General features: G+C 46.1%; 1 protein-coding gene across 1 annotated transcript in view; it reads left to right on the top strand.

Annotated features, from left to right (window-relative positions):
* The first annotated feature begins 1,860 nt into the window (after nt 1-1,860).
* ABCG4 (ATP binding cassette subfamily G member 4) overlaps nt 1,861-20,033 on the top strand; it is a 55,826-nt gene continuing 37,653 nt past the window's right edge. Inside the window, exon 1 of the mRNA XM_063437113.1 lies at nt 1,861-2,191. The gene's annotated coding sequence lies outside the window, so the exon portion shown is untranslated. The remainder of the gene's footprint in view (nt 2,192-20,033) is intronic.

The following is a 20,033-nucleotide window of genomic DNA, read 5'->3' as shown; positions in this document are numbered from 1 at the left end:
AGGGAACACATGGGATGGGCAGCAGCATTGTAACCAGGCTGTGTGATACAAAGTAAATACAAATACAAAAAGAGAAGTCCTGCGCTTAGTCCCATTACTGCTGGGCCAGCAGCAACGACTACAATACACATCAGCCCCAATATATAGTAAAAACCAAAGAAAAGAAAATGTTACCTGCGCTTTCTCCTTAATCCCTATGTATATTTAGACAAATGGAGGTCATTTAGTTGCTCCAATGGCCATTGGAGGGAATGCCCGCCTGCCAACGTCAAGGCAGATCCCATGTGTTCCCTATTAAGGGTTAATAAGTATAGGGGTGTATATAAAAAATACCCCTTTCTGTCTCATTAGAGATATCTTTGCCAGAAGCTCAAGGAAGCAGGCTGAAGGGTCAGTGATAGGACCCGCTTAGGGGGGTCTGCCTTGACGTTGGCAGGCGGGCATTCCCTCCAATGGCCATTGGAGCAACTAAATGACCTCCATTTGTCTAAATATACATAGGGATTAAGGAGAAAGCGCAGGTAACATTTTCTTTTCTTTGGTTTTTACATTGACTACAGTGCTTTCCTATGGGCAAACTTGGATACACGCGAAGATTTCTACACATGCACATTAGGTCCCCAATCCTCGTCTATGAGGAGCATTGGATTGAACCATCACGGAGAAAGCCATGCCTTCTCCACAATGGTGCAGGAGGTAAAAAAAATTTGAGGCACTGAGGGAGCCTTGGCACTGCAAAAAGGTATGTGAAACTTTAACATTATTAAAGGATCACTATAGTGTCAGGAAAACAAACTCGTTTTCCTGACACTATATCATCCTTAGGTCCCCCCCCCACCCTCAGGGTCCCTCTCCCTTGGCGCTGAAGGGGTTAAGACCCCTTCAGTTACTTGCCTTAATCCAGCGCCGGGCTCCTTCTGCGCTGGTGACCTCTCCTCCCCCGCTGACGTCAGCTCCCAAGTGGAGCGGAATGCGCATGCGCGTCAAGAGCCGCGCGCGCATTCAAACAGTCTATAGGAAAGCATTTCTCAATGCTTTCCTATGGACGTTCTGCACGCTGAATGCGATTTTCGCATCCAGCGTTGCATAACAAGTGCCTCTAGCGGCTGTCAGGAAGACAGCCACTAGAGGCTGGATTAACCCAGCAATGAAAACATAGCAGTTTCTCTGAAACTGCTATGTTTATATCTGAAGTTTTAAAACCTGGGGGACCTGGCATCCAGACCACTTCATTGAGCTGAAGTAGTCTGGGTGACTATAGTGTCCCTTTAACGTTTTAAGGCACAAAGGGGAGACCTGTATAGAGCTAGATGCAGAGCACGTTAGGAGTGCAACTTTGTATTCCTAACGCTATAATGTCTATTTAAAGGGTTTCTATAATTTCTTCCACCACAGGTACATGGAATGCTTCTCTCTATTTCCAATATACACTACTTCTTTCTACTACTCTTTCACTTGTGAATAACAAAAGTAAAATCATTTTAGGTTTTAAAGAAGAGTGAATATATCTGGTAAGGACAATGAACAAAAAAATAGTCACTGCACAAAGTGATGGATAGCACAGATCACAAGGTATTTTTTTTAAACATTTTTTAAAGAGGCAATAACAAAACCTGCATGAGTTCATATAATTTTAACCAGTGATCTCCAATGCCCTTTAATGTCATACTTCACCAGACATAATTAGTCATCCTATACAATACCTGTATTACAAACACACGCACAGTTCTTCAAGTGGAGCAATTGGCTGTGACATTCCATTGGTTTCCATGGTGACCGTTCCTCTTTTAGAACTTTGCCCCAGAATTGCTCTTAACAAATATGTCCTAGAATTCTCGTGGTAAAGGTGCTCTGCTTCTTTAAGACCAGCTCTGTGAAGCCCAACCTCTCAGTCGCCTGCCAGAAGATGGATCTGCATCTGTATTAGGAACCTATGGAGCATCTCTGAACGCTGGAAGAAGTCTGCTTCAGGATCATATTTTGAAGGGCCCTAAAATTACTCCATCTATCCATTCTTAATATGTGGGGGCTGGTGTACCCCTACCTACAATGTCCCGGGACCAAACTAGCAGCTATTGTTTTCTCCCTTATGTCCTGAGAAAACCCTTCCCCCAAATCCCCATAGGTAGATGCAAGATACAACTGCAGCTGGAGAAGTGGGGGTAGCTGTGACCTCTTTGGTAATCTGAAGGTGAGACCCTTTCCCCCTCTTACAACTGCGGCTGGATGTATGAATCCGGGTGGGAGCTGAATGCATTCATTGCCTATAGCAGGGAAGGGATGGGGGGGGAGCACATCCTGCTTTTTATAGAGGCTGGGAGTGGACCATAGCAGCAGATAGTGGAAAATAAAGTAAGGGCTGGGTTTGGAACCTTTAGTTTATTCGGAGTCTTGATTCAGTAGAGACTAAAGTACTATCGGTTATTAGAAATGCTGGGAGTAAAATGATGCATATCCCATATTACTGGAAACAGCCAAGAGCTGGGGGTGCTGTCTGTGTTAATGCGCCGGAGGGAGGAGGGGGGAGCAGGGCAGGTGACATGACAGACACCTGTACCAGACACAATGCCTGTGACAGACCAGCAACATTGTGTCAGGAAACAAGCTGTCTTCGTGTTACAGAGACATAGTAGGTGTCAGATGCAGGGAAAGTGCACTGATTATTATATGATGTGCAAGAAATGGTGTACTGCAGCCTATGCAGCCAGAATAGCAGACATGTCATTTACATCAGTGTAAATTGGCCACGAATATCCCTTTAATGTTGTCTGTGTTGGAGGTTTTACGTGTGCTGGTGATGTAGTTCTGTTATAGGCCACTGCAATGAGGGTGATGTAGTCGGTACAAGTCATAACAACTGAGGTTTGGCTATGACATCACCAGTTTATTTAGAAAAAAATGCTGGAAGGCCGGAGTGTGTCTGTTAGGGTTTATGTGATTGTATAGCCTCTTTATCACTGTTAAACTGATGATGTCACACATAGAAGTCATAATCTATAAAAGTTTAACTACGCTATAAAAAAAAACAAGTATATAGAGCTCCCGCTGGCAGTCAAAGAGTCAATAGAAAATGACTATCATTGCTTGTAGCTGAATTTCTATGTGTTCAGGGGTTTATTCACAAACTATAGTATTTGAAATCCAAACACCATAATTAAGACTAAAATAGACAAACTGTGGCTACTGAACATTTGGAAAATTTTCCCAAATCGCTTATTTTTTCCTATATTTTGCAATCTAGATTTCAGTTCACTACAATTCAGGGTTTAAGGCTGCCCTGGCATTTGTGGGGCCTTTGCATTCTTTGTTAAGACCTCACAAGATATGTGCCCGCTTGTGTGGAGGTAGCCAAAGGGAGAGCGGATAGGAAGATTTATTCACTTTAAGCTCTCTTTCCTCTGTGTTGCCATCTTCTGGACTCTAAATTTCACTGGCTGCTGACAACTCCAATGGTCAGGAGTCGTTGACTCTATTGTACTTTCGCGCATGCATGAGAGTACAAAATGGAGTCTATGAAGGATGCCGTGAGACCACAGAATTTTCAATACATAATCTGAAACATTCTAATCTATTGTACGTTGCGCAAGAATGAGGCCTGCTCCCATGAGCCATTGCAATTAATGACTGATGGGAAATGGCAGCAGAAGCTCCACCTTTTGTCAAAATTTGGCAATTACATGGTTACAGTGTATCCTTTGATTGCAAAGAAATTCCAAAACAAAGAGTTTTTGATGAAGATGCTGAATTTGTGGAAAGCTCACAAATGATATGCACGCTTTAACATATAAATTCCTCAGTGTTTCAGTACTTTAAATAATCATACGTTGCAGCACCAGATTATTCTAGCAGTCTATCCCTTTTTCTAGTAAGTACACATCATAACCTCTATCTATCTCACTCAATGGGCAGGAAATGAATCTGACTTTCAGAAAATTCTTTGAAAGAAGTTATGTGTCTAGTAATGTTGAACATGTCTAGTTTTGCGAATACAGAACAGTACCTAAGTATACTAATCAGCCACAACATTAAAACACCTGCCTAATATCATATAGGTCCCAATAATGCTTCCAAAACAGCCTTGATGCGTCAAGGCGTGGACTCCACAAGACCACTGAATGTGTCCTGTGGTATCTGGCGAAAAAGAAGATTGAGCCACTGCAGACAAAAGTATGAGTGGGTTCTGTGTCCATGGAGGGGAGGTGATATCTCCCACATTTGTTTCAAGAGGAAAATGTACTGGATCTTCATGTTGGAAACCAGGATGCCTCTTGGTTTCAATGTTGAGTGGGATATCTCCCTTCTATATTAGATTTCACATGCGTCTTACTTTTTTTTTTCTCAGCCAATATTTAATATATCATCAATATACTGCTATGGAGTTTTGTCATGGTATATTTGATATTCGTTATATTTTTGGTTGTGTACCATCTTATATAAGTAGTTTCTTTAATGTGCAATGTATCCAGTTGAATTGCATTCCTTGACTACAGCCATTGTTAGCAGGGGTGGATTGTTACATCTGATATTGTGTTCTTAAGTTGTCAGACAGATCTGTCTTAATGAAAGTTGACAATTTCTGTCTATTTGGTATTGTTCTACAGCAATCAATCACCTTAGGATCGGTATTTTTTGGCATATTGAACACACCACCAATTTTTTTGTTTGTTTTGCAATAGTGTGTATTGATATGCGATCTATTATTTACTTGTGAGTATCTACTTGGACATTTAAACCATGTTATTAATAGTATTTACAGTAATTTTTTTATGTTTATTGTGTGCGCTTATCTACTTATATATAATACATCTTCTTTGTTTATGTTATATATAATTTTATGGTTATTCTTAGATGGATATTTAAAGGAACGCTATAATGTCAGGAACACAAACATGTATTTCTGACACAACAGTGTTAAACTAACTGTTTAGCTCCTTGACTCTCCTCAGATCACTTTAAAAAGGTTTTAAATTCACCTTTTTTTCCTCACACTGCGCTGGTCTTGCCACGGCTGTCTCCGCCTCTATGGCTAAGATGATCAAACTTGATAATCTCAGCCAATATAGTGCTTTTCCAAAGGAAAACATTGGGAGGCTATTGCGCATGCAAAGCAAAACACCACGATGCACTAATCAGCATCTCCTCATAGAGATGCATTGAATCAATGCATCTCTGTGGGAAACGTTCAGCATCTCCATGCAGAGCCTGGAGACACTGAATATCATTGCTGCATACTGTGCAGCACTGGACTAGTAAACATCTCCAGAGGCCATCTGAGTGACTGCCAATAGAAATGTTCATAGACAGCAATGTAAAGTGTTTACATTAAAAAGCCTACAGGGGCATGCTATTGACACCATAACCACTACATTAAGCTGTAGTGGTTTTGGTGACTATAAGGTCCCTTTAATGATTGCGTTTCTGCACAGATATATATTTTGTTTTTTAGTGGATGCTTGCCAGCATTAAGTTTTTTTTTCAATTTGAGCTACAGTACCTCTTCTGTAAGATCGCTATTGTTCGCTCCCCACCAATAAACATCAGTTAACACTGAACTCCCATGACCCTGATGCCAGTTCACCGCTTGTCCTACCTTGCACTACTTTGGGTGCGTATCAACCACTGCACACCAGGAACACCCCACAAGATTGTAAAGTTACTCAGAACTTTTTGCTTGACCAACACATGAAATTCAAGAACTGACTGTTCACTTGCTGCCTAATGTATCCCACCCCTTGACAGGTGCCATTGTAACGATATATCATTACATAGTTACATAGCTGAAAAGAGACTTGAGTCCATCAAGTTCAGCCTTCCTCACATATGTTTTTGCTGTTGATCCAAAAGAAGGCAAAAAAACCAGTCTGAAGCGCTTCCAATTTTGCAACAAACTAGGAAAAAAATCCTTCCTGACCCCAAAAGGGCAGTCATATCTCCCTGGATCAAGCAGCTATTACCCTATTAATTAGAAAATATATATCTCTGTATGTTATGTTTTTGGAAGTATTCATCCAATTGCTGTTTAAACATCTGTATGGACTCTGATAAAACCGCCTCTTCAGGCAGAAAATTCCATATCCTTATAGTTCTTACTGTAAAAAAAAAAAAACCTTTTCTTTGGCTTAGATTAAATCTCCTTTCTTCCAGCCTAAATGCGTGACCTCGTGTCCTATGTATAGCCCTGTTTATGAATAGATTTCCAGAAAATGCTTTGTACTGGCCTTAAATATATTTGTATAATGTTATCATATTCCCTCTGAGGCGCCGTTTTCCAAACTAAACAGATTTAAATTTTTTAACCTTTCTTCGTAACTAAAATGCTCAATTCCTTTTATCAATTTTGTAGCTTGTCTTTGCACTTTTTATAGTGCCATGATATCCTTCTTTAGAACAGGTGCCCAAAATTGCATAGCATATTCAAGGTGTGGTCTTACTAGCGATTTATACAGAGGCAATATTATATTTTCATCCCGATAATTTATGCCCCTATTTATACATGACAAAACTGGCTTTAGCAACTGCAGATTGACATTACATATTGCTGCCTAATTTGTTGTCTATAACAATTCCCAAATCCTGCTTGTGTGTGGTTACCCCTAATTCACTACCATTTAGGGTGTAAATTGCTTGTGCCTTCATGACCCCGAAGTGCATAACTTTGCATTTATCTACATTCAATTTAATCTGCCTTTTTAGTGCCCAGTCCCCCAATCCATCTAAATCCCTCTGCAGCAAAGCAATATCCTGCTCACATTGTATTACGTTACAAAGTTTTTTGTCATCTGCAAACACTAAAACATGGCTTTCAATGCCTATTTCAAGATCATTTATAAATATGTTAAATAGAAGCGGTCCCAAAACAGAACCCTGAGGGACACAACTTACCACTTTTGTCCAGCCTGAACATTTACCATTAATGACAACTCGTTATACTCTATCCTTAAGCCAATGTTCTACCCAAGAACAAGAATAATCATCTAGACCAATTTCTTTTAGTTTGAAGACTAACCTATTGTAAGGAACCGTATCAAATGCCTTGGCAAAACCCAAGTAGATCACATCCACTGCTACACCCTGATCTATACTTATACTTACTTCTTCGTAGAATGCAATTAGGTTAGTTTGATATGACCTATGTTTTGTAAAACCATGCTGATTATTGCTAATAACAAAGTTCTTCCTAATGAATTCCTGAATATTATCTCTTAATAGCCCTTCAAATATTTCCCAGTCACAGAAATTAAGCTCATAGGCAAGGATTTTGAAGCCTTTTTAAATATAGGAACGACATTTGCATTCCTCCAATCCTCCGGTACAATACCTGAAATAAAAGAATCTTGAAAGATTAAATACAGACTGTGGCGAAACCAACCTCGCCACTATGAACTGGAGAAGCCTGGTTGCCCGTCTGCTGCCTTTGGACTATGGCCCTGGGAGATTGGGCCCTTTAAAAGAACGTATTCGGCCCTAACAGAGTGCATGTCACTCATTCTGGCCCTTCAAATACAGTGGGGTCATTCGGTACTTGCCCTGTGTGAGCGGTGATACCCCAGATAGCTATGCCATGGAGCCCATTCATATAATGAAAGACTATGGGAAAGACTTTAGCTCCATGGCAATTGAACTGTGTGAATAGGATCTGAGCGCTATTCGGTAGTTTTGTGCGCTCAGATCCCAGCTATCTGGGGATATGTGAAATGTCTGTGTGTTATGTGTAAAAGGTGACTTTATGTATTTTAAAGTGTTTTACTGTCTTTGTGTCCCCATGTGCATAATGGAGTCTGGTCTCTGTCCTGTCAGGTAATTGGATTACTTCTCCATTGTCTCCAGGAGAGAGGGCTCTGTAAAACCGGTCTGAGCCAGATAGCCATGTGCCAGCCAGGGCCCAAAAGATATTTTACAAACTTTTGAACCCCTGGTCTGATTCATGCCATTTTTTAATATGATGTTCCCCTGAATGGATTGATTGTGAATATGAGATTTGTATGTGAATGTGATGTATGGTTTTAGAGTTATGAAAGTTGAGTAGAAAGTATGTTTTAACTGTATGTGACTATGATGTGTGAGGAAATATGTGACTATGATGTGATTGGTTGTTTTATACCTCCCTGTGGGCGGACCTGTATTTGCAACAACTATAATAAAAACCAGGCTGGGAGTGCCAGCACCTCAGATTCTGCTTGACCCTCAAAACGAAGTGTCGTCTCGTTATTGGGGGAATTGGATTGTATGCTGACTGCTAGGAGTGTAAGCGGATTGTATGCTTTTCCTGTTCAGCTATTCCAGGGTTCGTGTGTTTCCAGTTCGGGAGTTGGAAGATTCGTACAGTTTGCAGTTCGGGAGATTGGTGCTTGCAGTAGCTGTGGGTCTATGGGAAAGGGGATTATCGCCTAAACAGATTTTAACCCCTTGTCTGCTGAAACGGTCCGCAACACAGAGGTTCACTTATTTCCCCACTTAGCTCCTTAAGTACTTGTGGGCAAATACCGTCAGGCCCCAGAGCTTTTTTTTTTTTTTTTAATCATTCTTTATTTATCGGATTTTTTGTGTATTTAAATAAACATATCAATATTCGGGAGAGGGGGTACAGAAAAGAAAAGAGGGAAAGGGTTGGGGTGGGGGCATAACATTTGCATCCGTTCAGATTTGTACCATCGCAGGGTACGCATAAAAATATTATAAAGCAAGCAATGGTATACACTCAGTGGTGTATCGGTATTGATTGGTGGTCAGGAATCCATGCGTTCATTCTCGCTCTTTTGGGAGCCAGTAATTGTGTATACCAATATCGTCGCGGTGGGGGGTTGCCTTTAGGTTAAGGGGGGGGGGTGGGGGTCTGGTCAGGTCGTGAGTCCAGCCAGGGTTAGAGTGCCTAGTCCCGTCGGGGACGTTGTTTGGTTCCTATCTGTCGTGTCCGTCGGGGGTGATTCGTTTAGGGTTGCGTCAGTGGGCTTGCCTGGTTGATCGCCCAGTTGGTATTGGGTGGTGAGGGTGTTGGGGACTCGTGCTGAGGGTAGTCCTGCTGTAGATCCAGATGTCGGGTCTGTCCATCTCTTGTCGTTTGTGATAGGCTGTGCGTGGTCTCTACAGTGCCCCATCTGTAGGGTCACAGTAATGGTCTGTACTTGTCGGGTTCGGTAATGTGTATGTTGGTGGGGTGGTCGTCTGTGCGTCCCTCTGATGCGTGGGTGTGCTGTGTGTCTGTTTGTGTTGTGTTAGGGGACGTCATGATGGTGGGATTAGGTAGGTGGGTTGATATCCCTGCAGGTGGTCTTATATGGGTGAGTTGGGATATAGGAAGGGGTTACAGCCTGTGGACCGCCCGGGGCGCCGGGCCTCCCCGCCCGAGCCCTGGGAGGGCCGAGAGTGTGTAATGTGGAGTATGAGTTTTGTGGTGAGCCAGTGTTGTGGTGGAGTGTTGGCGGTTCAATCTTTACTTATGATGTTGATCGTGTCCCTCTCTGTGTGTGCGAGTCACCAGGGGATAGTCGTGTCCCCCTCCAGCCATGGGTCCCATATTTTGTGGAACTGTTTAGGGGTGTCTCGAATTAGTGCCGTCAATTTGTCCATTTGCGAGCACTCTACTATTTTTCGTGTGATCATGTCTTGTGGTGGGATACGGGGCGTGGACCAGAGTTCTGCAATGGATCTGCGGATGGCCAGTGCGATTCGGGCAATTAGTTTGTTTTATGATCTTGTGAATGGTTCTATGGGTTTGGATAGCAACAGGGCCCAAGGGTCCACCGGGCACGGTTTGTGTAGCAGTTTGGTGATTAATTGGGTGGCGCTTTGCCACAGCGGGCGGAGTTTCGGGCACGTCCACCAGCAGTGTAGGAATGTCCCCGTCTCCCCGCACTGTTTCCAGCATGTGTTAGTCGGCGTCTGGTGCATGGTGGCTAGGCGTTGTGAGGTACCACCGGAACAGCATTTTATATGCTTGTTCTGAGTGGGTTACGCATATGGACACTGAGGCTATTGCCTCCCAGATGTCGGGCCAGTCCGTCGATTCAGTTGGTGGGCCTAGGTCTCTCTCCCATGCTAAAATGTATGGGAGGGAGCGTTGTGTGGGGTGGTTGGCGATGGTCATGTATAGGTCTGATATTTGGCCTTTTCTGTTTGGGCGGGTTGTGCATTCACGTTCGAATTTGGTGAGCGGAGCCGTCCCCGCTTGCTTGATGCTCGGTGTAGCCGCGAAGCTTCGCAGTTGGATATACCTGAAGTGGTCAAATGTTGTTAGGGAAGAAGATTCTGGGATGTCCGCGAATTGGATGGTTTCGGTGCCCTGATAGAGATGTCCTATTCTGGATATATCTCTTTGCTCAAAGTTGGCAAAGTGTTTGGGGGTGAGACCTGGGGGGAACAGTTTGTTCCTCCAGATGGGGGTCATCGGGGATAGGAAAGAGGAGAGGTCATATTTGTCCCTCGTCTTGTCCCACAGGTCCAGTGCGTGGTTAATCGCGGGAGCCGTCGGCGGTGGTAGGGGTCTATGAGGTCTGGGTGTCCACATGTATAGGGACGGGTGGTCGCGTCCAAAGATCAGGTGTTCCAGGTCCACCCATCTTTTCTTTCCAGGCGGGATATGCCATTGCTGGATCTGGGCTAAATGTGCTGCCGTATGGTAGTGTAAAAAGTTAGGTAGGCCCAGACCTCCTGTTTTCTTTGGCACGTATAGTGTGCTCCTTCGCACCCTTGGTCTACGTCCGTTCCATATGAACGTGTCAATAGCTGATTGGAGGGCTTTGAAGTCTGGTTTATGTAGCGGGATGGGTAGGGTTTGGAAGAGGTAGAGGAACCTAGGGAGGAGATTCATTTTAATGGAGGTCACGCGCCCTAACCATGATATCCCCAGGGGTCTCCATTTGATGAGGTCCTCATGTGCTTTAAGGAGTATGGGGGTGTAGTTCTTGGCATATAGGGAGGAGACGTCAGCTGGCAATTGGATTCCGAGGTAGGAAATAGCCAGGTGGCAGATCCTAAGTGGGAATGTTTGGCGTAATCTTTCTAGGCTCGCAGGGTCTAACTGCACGGGAAGGAGTTCAGATTTGTTTAAATTGAGCTTGTAGCCCGAGATGTCGGAGTATTCCTGTACGATGCTTAGAAAGGGCCCTAGGGAGTGTTCCGGGTTGGTCAGAGTCAGGAGAATGTCGTCGGTGTACGCCGAGATCTTGAATGTCTCCCCCCTTACAGTGATCCCCTCCACCTCCCCGCTGGCTCGCACCGCCTGGAGTAAGGGTTCCAGGGAGAGGGCAAACAACAGGGGTGATAAAGGGCACCCCTGGCGCGTGCCGTTGGTGATGGGAAAGCGCGGGGGCGGTATGTGGGGCAGTAGGAGTGCCCCTTGAGGATCGTGGTATACCGTAAAAAGGGCCATGTCAGGCGGTCAAAGGCCTTTTCGGCGTCAAGTGATATTACTGCAGTTGGGATCTGTCTATGGTTAGCGAGCCATATAAGGTCCACTGCTCGTCGGGTGTTGTCCGCGGCCTGTCTGTGGGGGATAAATCCCACCTGATCTGGGTGGATCAGGGATCCTAGGTACGGGTTCAGTCTATTTGCCATGACCTTAGTCATGAGTTTGAGGTCTACGTTAAGTAGAGATATTGGCCTATAGTGGTCCTTACCGGGTTTGGGCAGGAGGCAGATGTTCGCGCTAGTCATGTCCGGTGGGAGGGTTTCTCCCCTAAGTGTAGCGTTAAATACCCTGCACAGGTGGGGGAGCAGTAGTGGGCTAAATTCCTTATAATATAAGGCAGAGTAGCCATCTGGGCCCGGGCTTTTGTTGGGCTTGAAGGAGCCAAGGGCTAACGCCATCTCTTCCACCGTCACGTCTTGCCCCATTGAGGTCTTTGCCTCCTGGGTCATCGTGGGTAGGGACACGTCGTTCAGGAATTTATCTATACGGGCGTGTAAGGAGTCTAGGTTGTTCTGGGAATGTCGGGAGTGGTTATAGAGGTCAGTGTAGTATTCTTGGAAGATACGACCTATGTGTGTCGGGCAATTGCTTGTATCACCTTTTTCGGTGCGTATAGCGGAAATCCGTTTAGCTTCGATTCGTTGCTTGAGGCGGCGGGCCAGCATTGTGTCCGCCTTGTTCCCTTTTTCGTAAAAAGTGCGTTTTAGCCACATCAAGGCTTTGGCGGTGTCTTTTTGCGTAAGGCTTTTGAGTAAGTCCCGAAGCGCTGTCAATTTAGTTAGCGTGTTGGGGTGTGGGTTCTTTTTGTGTAGGGTTTCTAGGTGACGGAGCTCCGTCATTGCGTCTGTGATTTGCTGTTGCGATCGTTTTTTCTTATGTGAAGCTAAGCTAATAAGGGTGCCTCTAATGACCGTTTTGTGCGCGGCCCATATCATCGCGGGTGTGGTGTCTGCCCGTGTATTGAGGTCGAAGTAGTCCTTTAATTCCTTTGTGATTTTGTCTTTGATTAGGTCGTCGTGTAAGAGGAGAGGGTTTAGCCTCCATGTCCAATGTTTGTGGATGGTCGGCAGGGTCAAAGTAATAGCGATCTCAGCATGGTCTGACCATGATATGGAGCCTATTTCCGATCTAGTGACCTGGGGTACTAGGTTAGGGGTCACTAAGAAGTGGTCTATACGGGAATACGTGTCGTGTGGGTGGGAGTAAAATGTGTAGTCCCTGATTGTTGGGTGTTGTGCCCTCCATATGTCGATCAGGTTTTGTGACGTTAGGAATTGGTGGAATAAAGCGTCATTTTGCGATGGGCGGGTGCGCGTGTTATGGGGATGCGTCCTGTCGATGGCCGGAGTATGGACTGCATTGCAGTCTCCTCCTACGATGAGGCGTGCAGTGGAATAGGTGTTGAAGTGTGTCGTTAATTGTTGCCAAAATGATGTATCTGGTATTGTAGGTGCATAAACTGAAGAGAAGGCATAGGCCGTGGTGCCCACTGTGGCGAAACCAGCTTCGCCACTGTGAACTGGAGAGGCCTGGTTGCTAGCCTCCTGCCCGCTGACTATGGCCCCTGGACATGCTGCACTTTAAAAACTATATTTGGGCATGTAATAATTTATATTGCTGCTACTGGCCCTTTAAAATCATCTATGAACAGATTGGGACTTTTGGGACTACTGTCCCTTTAAGACTGTGAAGCATATTCTAGTGTACTGCCTGTAATATTGTATATGTATTCATGTGTTAAGTTTAACCTGGGTGATATGTATGCAGCATTCACCTGATTGTTCGGTAGAATCACTCCATTCATTATATTGAGTGAAACTACCGAACAACCAGACCACCCAGGAATAAGTGTGCCTCCAATTACAGTTTGCAACAATGTTGCAAACGGGTAATTGGCAATCAGTGTAATGTATTCTTTGTCCTCTGGGTGGCCGCCATTCGGGAAACAAACACGTGGCGGCGGCCATCTTAAACTACCGAACAGCGGTGTTTTGCCGTCGAGTGTCTGGAACTAAAATCGGACACTTGACTAGGCAAACACCGCTGAGACCTCCATACTTCCAGAAATTCGTATGGACACTACCGAATGACCCGCCGTTCGGTAGAAAGAACCCCACAAACAAGGGAATTCATTCAAACCCTCTCCAGGCTCTATAACACAGGCAATTCGTCTGTTTCATTCACTTGTTTGTGACCAACCGCAGGGCCAAAATGCATGGAACTGTTTTCGGATACTTTACCCATGCGGTCGGTCAATACTTTAAAGTCCCATAACTCCCGAACCGTTTATCCGAATGGGCTGATTCTTGCATATGTTGTCCCCCTGAATAAGGGCTATCAGGGGATACCTGTTTTGGAGGTGTAGCCTATGTATTTGGGGTACATCCAGGAATTGGGGGAAAAGGTGTACGGTATAATTGTGTTAAGTGTTAATCTAAGGGGAGGAAATGTGTGGGAGGTACATCCATGTGATTGGTTAATTTCATCCTCCCCCTGGGAGTGTCCTGTATGTACTTGTTTGTAATAAAAGCCAGACTGGGTGTCCCAGTCTTGAGTTCTTGCTTAACCCTCAAAGCGATGTGTCGTCTCGGTCTTTGGGGGAATGGGATTGTATGCTGACTGCCAAGAGTGTAAGCCGATGTCTGCTTTTCTTGTTCAGCTGTTCCAGTGTTCGTGTGGTTCCAGTCGGGAGAATGGTGTTTGCAGTAGCTGCCTGTGCATCTGGAAAGGGGATTATCGCCTAAACTGGGTTTTATCCTCTTGTAAGTGAAACGGTCCGTTACAATTGGTGGCAAGCGGCGGGATCGTTCCTACAACCAGAGGGACAGCTACAGACAACACCATTTCTGGATTACAAATTGAGGGCAACGCTAGTATCCGTACAGCGACCCTAGCTACAAAGGAAATAAGAAAATGGAAGGAGACAGAGTCGCAGCTGCTGCAGCACCTCCAAGGGAGAAGGAGGAATCCGAGTTTATCAGGGAATACAGGAGCAGGATGGCTCTATTCTCACCAGCCCGAGCGGTGCAGATGGCATCCCGGGTCTACGACGATGTACAGGCGTACCTCATGCTGCTAAGGACGCAGAGGATCCAACAAGATTGGTCCTGTGAGGAACCACAACAGGCAGGTGGAGATGGGACCGAGGTCTCTCCACCGGGCCCAACGGGATGGTGGGCAGCAGGCCCAGATCCCCAGCGACAGAGTAAGTCCCAGGGAGATGAAGGTGTCGTCCTTCCTCCCCAGCGGCAGGCTGAGTTACAGGGGGCAGAGGTTGTTGTTCCTGCCCCCCAGCAGCAAAGTGATGTGCCAGGAAGGCAGTGTGAAGTGAAGGGAGAGGAGAGCAGCGTCCTCCCTCCCCAGCGGCAGTGTGTACCCCAGGGAGATGAAGGTGTCGTCCTTCCTCCCCAGCGGCAGGCTGAGTTACAGGGGGCAGAGGTTGTTGTTCCTGCCCCCCAGCAGCAAAGTGATGTGCCAGGAAGGCAGTGTGAAGTAAAGGGAGAGGAGAGCAGTGTCCTCCCTCCCCAGCGGCAGTTTGCCATCCAGAGAGAGGAGCTTGTTACACCCTCTCTCCCACGGCAACCTAACCCACCGAGGGGAGATGTTAAGCCCCACAACTGTGCAGATGGGACCGTAGTCTCTGCACTTACAGCACAAGGGATAGGGACGGTCGGTCCTGTTCCCCAGCCTCAGTGTGATGGATCCAAAGGGGAGACAGTCGGTCTCCCCCTCCAGCAGTCGAGCTGTGCACCTAAAGGGGAGACAGCCAGTCTCCAGCAACCAGGCGCCCACCAGACTACTCCCGTGGTAGTGCTGGCAACAGGACAGAGTACCGCTGGTCTCTGCCCCCTCAGCAACCCACCAAGGCAGCCTACCCGTCTCCCACCCAGCAGTGGTGAAACCCCAGAACTTGGACAAAATTCTTCCTCACCCAGATGTAGTAACCGGTTAGTGGGGGCGGGCTGCTCTGTTATTTCTGTTTCGTGGGTGGGTTGCTGGACTAACCAGGGCACTGACCGGCAGAAAGTCAGGTACCCTGTTAGTCTAATTGGCAAAGGGGAGAAATGTGGCGAAACCAGCTTCGCCACTGTGAACTGGAGAGGCCTGGTTGCTAGCCTCCTGCCCGCTGACTATGGCCCCTGGACATGCTGCACTTTAAAAACTATATTTGGGCATGTAATAATTTATATTGCTGCTACTGGCCCTTTAAAATCATCTATGAACAGATTGGGACTTTTGGGACTACTGTCCCTTTAAGACTGTGAAGCATATTCTAGTGTACTGCCTGTAATATTGTATATGTATTCATGTGTTAAGTTTAACCTGGGTGATATGTATGCAGCATTCACCTGATTGTTCGGTAGAATCACTCCATTCATTATATTGAGTGAAACTACCGAACAACCAGACCACCCAGGAATAAGTGTGCCTCCAATTACAGTTTGCAACAATGTTGCAAACGGGTAATTGGCAATCAGTGTAATGTATTCTTTGTCCTCTGGGTGGCCGCCATTCGGGAAACAAACACGTGGCGGCGGCCATCTTAAACTACCGAACAGCGGTGTTTTGCCGTCGAGTGTCTGGAACTAAAATCGGACACTTGACTAGGCAAACACCGCTGAGACCTCCATACTTCCAGAAATTCGTATGGACACTACCGAATGACCCGCCGTTCGGTAGAAAGAACCCCACAAACAAGGGAATTCATTCAAACCCTCTCCAGGCTCTATAACACAGGCAATTCGTCTGTTTCATTCACTTGTTTGTGACCGACCGCAGGGCCAAAATGCATGGAACTGTTTTCGGATACTTTACCCATGCGGTCGGTCAATACTTTAAAGTCCCATAACTCCCGAACCGTTTATCCGAATGGGCTGATTCTTGCATATGTTGTCCCCCTGAATAAGGGCTATCAGGGGATACCTGTTTTGGAGGTGTAGCCTATGTATTTGGGGTACATCCAGGAATTGGGGGAAAAGGTGTACGGTATAATTGTGTTAAGTGTTAATCTAAGGGGAGGAAATGTGTGGGAGGTACATCCATGTGATTGGTTAATTTCATCCTCCCCCTGGGAGTGTCCTGTATGTACTTGTTTGTAATAAAAGCCAGACTGGGTGTCCCAGTCTTGAGTTCTTGCTTAACCCTCAAAGCGATGTGTCGTCTCGGTCTTTGGGGGAATGGGATTGTATGCTGACTGCCAAGAGTGTAAGCCGATGTCTGCTTTTCTTGTTCAGCTGTTCCAGTGTTCGTGTGGTTCCAGTCGGGAGAATGGTGTTTGCAGTAGCTGCCTGTGCATCTGGAAAGGGGATTATCGCCTAAACTGGGTTTTATCCTCTTGTAAGTGAAACGGTCCGTTACACCCACCCTCCCTTGTATCGTGACGTAGCGTCCCTGTGGGTCCCTGTTGCATACTATATCAGAGAGGGGGCAATTGGCTTTTAGTAAAATGGCAACTCCTTTTGTTTTGGAGTCTGGGGACGTAGCCATATAGCTTTTCGTGTAGTATCTATTTGTTAAGGGGAAGGCTCGTTGGGTTGTGAAATGAGTTTCTCGAATAAGCAGGATGTCTATGTTTTGTTTATGTGCCCATCTGAGTATGCTGTGGCGTTTGGTGGGTGAGTTTAGGCCTGTTGCGTTAATGGATACGCAGCGTAGGTGTGTGGGCATTGTGCTAGTGGTGCTCGTGAACGGTAGCTGGGTGTGGAGTGTGAGCGGGCGTGGGGTCTGCGCCCGGGCGGTCCAAGGCTGTGGGGCTGAGGGGAGGGGAGAGAGGGAGAGATGGGGGGGGGGCTCTAGTCCTCGGTTCCCGAAAGGGGAAAAGGGAGAGGGGGGGAAGCCGGGGAGGAAGGGACGGTGAAGGGCAAGCGAAAAGTCGGCGGGGGTGAGCTACTGGGCTTATAGTGTGGCCAGTAGGGAATGGGGGTGAGCGTCTAGCCGCTCTGTGGGTATTCTTACCCTGGTGGTGTTGTGTCGTCTGGGGTTGGCGGTCTCTCTAACAGAGTCGCCGACAGGCATGTAAGCTGGTGATGCGTATACCTTAGTGTGTGGTGGTCGGTCCGTGTCACTGGTGGTTCCGTAAGGCCTGTAATGTCTTACCTTATGCCAAGGCGTAAGTGTCGTAGGTCAGTGCTGTCAGGTCGTAGGGAAGTTGGTACAGTATCTTGGAGTTGTCGATCGGGTAGCTGTCCGTGTCGTCCTTTGTGCGTCGGTGGGTCCAGTCTTCCATGTAGCTTACGCTAAGTCTAGAGGGGAGGCAGCGTCACAGTGAATAAGACATATAACAATCAAAACATTTAAAACATTGAAAACATGGCATGCATAACATAAACAGCTTGAATGTTCCCTAATGCGGTTTAGCTTCATATACACTAAGTCCTGATCTCTAAGAGACCCTGCGCGGGGTTGCAGGCATGGGGAGAAGGGGATGCCAATCATTTGGTGACGGTTTCCCTGTTTTTCGCGCCTCCGAGGTCAGGCGAGGTGGCATCCAGTGAGCGTCTAATATAGCAGGGTGGCCATGGGTCTTGGATTACTCGTATGTCCCCCCCCAGGGGCAATGGAAAGTTGCTTGCCTATCCTTTCTTGAGCATCCCCTACATCACCTATTCCCTGTGATGCAGTCAGAGGGGTTTAAAGTCAGCGCGAGCGGCTATAGGTGAGGATCTAAGCTATAGGGTTAGGCAATCATGAATACTTTTTTTTTTTTTTTTAATATTATTAGTATTTTAGCATTTTTTTGTTTCTTTTCCCTTTTTTTTTTCGGTTTGTAAATGGGGGGGGGGGCGGTCTCGTTCGCCTGGGTCCGCGAGGATGTGCGGTCCATTTGATCTTCAATGGCGGTGGTTCTGTGTGTCAAGTCATTGAGGCTCGCAGTGATAGGTGCTAGGTGCCTGGTGAACTCAGCGGCCATATTAGATTTGATCTCCTGTAGCAGGTGCCGGAGGTAGTCCTTTGTGAGGGGTTTTGCGGCTGCTGTGCGGCTTGTGTCACTTGCCGCGGAGTCAGAGTCCTCATCGCGGCCATCTTCCCCGCGTGTGGAGCTCTCTGCCATGCGGGCGCGGAATATCGGCGCCACCTCCGTGCCGTGTTTTGATTTTCGTCCTCCACCCATGTCAGGACGGTCAGGGGCGTTGTGGGGATGTTGTGGACCGAGTGTGGGGAAATTTCGCCGGGTATACTTGCGGTTAGTAGTGCTTGATAAGCCTGCCGGTACGGAGCTCTAGAAGAAAGCAGCCATCCGCACCGGAAGTCAGGCGCCGCCCCCCCCAGAGCTATTTTTACATTATTTTTCTTTAACTTATGTAGCACCTTGTTGTTTACTTTACCTGTCAGTGATTTTTAATGTTGTCGCTTAATTTAAGTTAGTTATAAAATAGCAAATAGAGAATACAAAGCATTAAATACATGCATGAACATTATATAGTTTATCTAAAAACACAAATAATTAAATACATTCATAAGCATTAAATAATATATTCAAAGTTTTAAAAAAACTAAGGTGTGGATAATTCTCACTTTGACTGAAAATGTTTTGTGTAACTAAGAAACATAAGTTCATATCCATAAAAAAATAAAAAATAAAATACACACTTGGCATGATAAAGACAACAAGCACTACCATAAAAGATTATATGAAACAAAAGGATGACATTTAAGTGAAGAAAAAGGCAGAAAGGAGAAACAGGAGTAAGAAGTAGCAGATAGAAGAGGAAATAAAACACACAAAGAAAAGTCATGAGAAAATGTGTCATACAAAAGTTAGTCCAAGGAAGAGCTCAAGTATTTTTTCCATAACAGCCAGATTTTATTATGTGCAGGAATACTACCCAATATATCAGCAGTCATCTTCTCCATGCCAAATACGTTGTGTACTTTCCACAAAACAGTGGCAAAATTAGATACAGACGTACAGACTCTTTCCACCTTTTAGCAATGCAAAGTCGGGTAGTGGTACAATTTTTAAGGGATAACTTTAACATTGGTTAAATAAAAGAAATGCAGGGGGCGTGGCCGGCAGAGCACTGAACCAGACGTCTATCTGTGGAGCTCCGACAGGAATCCACAAAAAAAAAAAGAGAGAAAAGCCGCAAAAAACAGAACCAAAATCACGGCACAAGAACCATGAACCCCCAGAGAGCGATATGGGGCGCAAGAACAGGCAAAGACAATGTCCCGAGCCCCCTCGTACGCCAGATATCAGGCTCTCCTATAGCAGGCCTGCACCGCGGCCGCAGCCCAAGATGGCGCCCAAGGCCCACACAGACCCAGAAGTCTCTGAAGACTCTCAGGAGGGAAAGGAATCGATTCCCTCCTCCGCACAAGGGGAGACCCCCCACACCTCGGAGTCGGAAGAAGACTCATCCCCATCCACTAAAGGGGACATCAAGAGACTGCTAACGGACCTAAGGAAGGTCTGGAAGGCGGATCCGGCAGAGGCCCAAAATGAAATGGGGATTATACACCAAAAGGTGAGAGAGGTGGAGGAGAGAGAAACCGCTAGGGACAGCCACATACAAGGCAACAGCAGCCTAATAGAGGATCTCACTGCACAAGTCCGCCAGATGCAGCGGGCAGTGACTCTACTTGAAACGAGGCACAGACAAAGGAACATCCATATCAGGGGTAT

This window comes from Pelobates fuscus, chromosome 11, assembly GCF_036172605.1.
Source record: "Pelobates fuscus isolate aPelFus1 chromosome 11, aPelFus1.pri, whole genome shotgun sequence".
In the NCBI taxonomy this organism is placed as follows: Eukaryota; Metazoa; Chordata; class Amphibia; order Anura; family Pelobatidae; genus Pelobates; species Pelobates fuscus.
This window is presented reverse-complemented; position numbering and strand designations above follow the sequence as displayed.